Here is a 2,270-nt window from a genome sequence, read left to right as displayed (position 1 = left end):
ACACCGCCCCCAGCCAAGGGGGGAAGGATTTGAGGGATGGACCAACAGCCACAACAGAGCTTCTGTTAGGCGACACACTCTGGCCAACAGGAAGCTAGCCAGCCCTTTCACCCGCTGGTCAGTAAGATGTCAGCAGGAGAAAAACTCACCTTGATCTGGCTCCACCTCCTCCGCCACTTTTCTTGTTTGGCCACGCCTACTTCCTGCCTCAAAGAGGAGATGGGAGGAGCATTTGGTGGCTAAGCAGACACAGCAAGCCCCCTTTTCTGCCTCATACCTCACCGCTCCTCACTCCTCCCTCTCTCCTTCCTCACTCCTCTTTGGATATTCTACCATTCCTCTCGCACCTACGCCGGGATTTTGCTTTTTTTCACCCTGGGGAGGTGAGTGAGAACACGGCAACAGAGATGGAGGGTTGAGAGAGCTGGAGTGACCGATTGAAAGAAAACTGACTCTGGGCATGGATCTACAGAGGATCTGTCCATCAATCAACCTCACTTCCTTCTCCGAGACCCTCCTCTTCCTCTCAGCGTGGAATCCTATTGGATTTGCTGCCACACACTCTCCCTACAGAAACGCCCACTATGTATTTAACAGTTGAATATTGTGCAAAACTGGCTAGCCATGACTATTTTGTTTTAAATTCATGATGTTATCGGTTTAATTTATCCTTGATTTGTTTGCACAATCGGGGTGCTGGTCTTATAAATGTATTTTTGCTTGGTTTATTTTAGGAGAATTTTAAGAGGTTTTAAGTATTGAAGCAGGGCGTAGTGTTTGCGTGCGAGTGTATAACTATATTTGTGAGTGCGGGTGTGTGTCTGCGTTTTAGTACAGAATGTATGTACGTACGAATGTGTGAGATAGCGTGTGTATCTACAAGGGGGGTCTTTCTCTCTAAAAGTATGCACCTTTTACAGATTGTATCTATTTATTTATTTATTTTTCCCAGAAGAGAAAAAAATGTGTGTTAGGATATGCGTTTCTTTCTGTGCGTGCCTGTGTCCGAGCGGTTACTTATGTATTCTAAAAAGCTGCTTTTAAGCCTAGACAGTAAATTAAGGTAGCATTACAAGTATGGTATTCTGTGAGGGTGTGTGGGTGTGTGTGTGTGTGAGTGATAATGGGCCTCCTTAACACAGGGTTACCATGGACAGGCATGCTTCCTTTGTGATTTCTTTAGCACGGTTTTTACTTTTTCGCCAAGCTGCACAGCCACTCTATCGTTGAAAATGACTCATTCAAAAACGTTTCTTTCTGTCTGTGTTTAGAGGCGGTCAGGTCTCCAGCAGGGTGGGAGGGACAGTTCAGTTTACAGTGGTAATGAATCTGGGCATTGCAGCTTGGCTAAAAGGGAACAGGCCTTTTGGCACTTGCTGCTGTTCTTCTTTATGGTGGATGGTGGCTCTGAATGGTAGAAGCACCAAATTCACTGCCACAGGGACGCCTCATTATGAAGTGGAGGGGGGGGTGACACCCTGATCGCTCGACTGTAAGACACCATTATCACATGATCTCCTCATTTCTCCAAATGAACTATTAGGGCTGGTTTACAGATGCTGCAAGACTTCTGAAACACATCTCTTTCTGTCTGCTCATGTCACAAAGCATTATGATTTAGTCTTATTGTCAGAAATAAAACAGCTTCCTTTTTGTACCCTGACAGCTCATTTACTGTCAGTTGATAAGATGTGATAATTGTTGGGTTAACGTGCTAAATGATTGGATCAGAAAACTACTGTCAGCTTGGAGAGACGTTTTGTCGTGGATTATCCCCTGGTGCGATTTTTGTGTTTTCATTTTCTTCTAATGGCTTTTAGGTAGCATGCTGACAACTTTTGACTGACCTTTCTCACTTATAGTTTCACATGAGATAAGGAATGACCACGGTACACAGTTCTGGACTTCAGTTCACAGGCCACAGGTCTCACCTTGGTAATGTATCTTCTCCAAAAAGAAACATTCCTTATGTCACACACATCCTTGGTGCCAACCGTCACATTTATTAAACAACATGAAGGTATTACAAACTGAAAATAATGAAGTTAATTTCTCTGAAATGTTATATTACAAGTTATACTATAGCCACTGAAATGTTGGAAACACTGTATTGATGTCACCACCACAATCCAGATGTCAGCTGGACACTAAGATACACCTCAGAGAGTAAGAAAGGCAACATTATCTTGAGTTAAAAACTGTACTTTTCAACTGAAATTGTCTTATAAGTTCTAAAGGAAATCAAATATTTTGCGATATATTATCTCTAA

The sequence above is a fragment of the Notothenia coriiceps genome, unplaced genomic scaffold (genome assembly GCF_000735185.1).
Source record: "Notothenia coriiceps isolate Sejong01 unplaced genomic scaffold, NC01 NC01_scaffold00004106, whole genome shotgun sequence".
Taxonomy (NCBI): domain Eukaryota; kingdom Metazoa; phylum Chordata; class Actinopteri; order Perciformes; family Nototheniidae; genus Notothenia; species Notothenia coriiceps.
Note: the sequence above shows the minus strand (reverse complement) of the source record.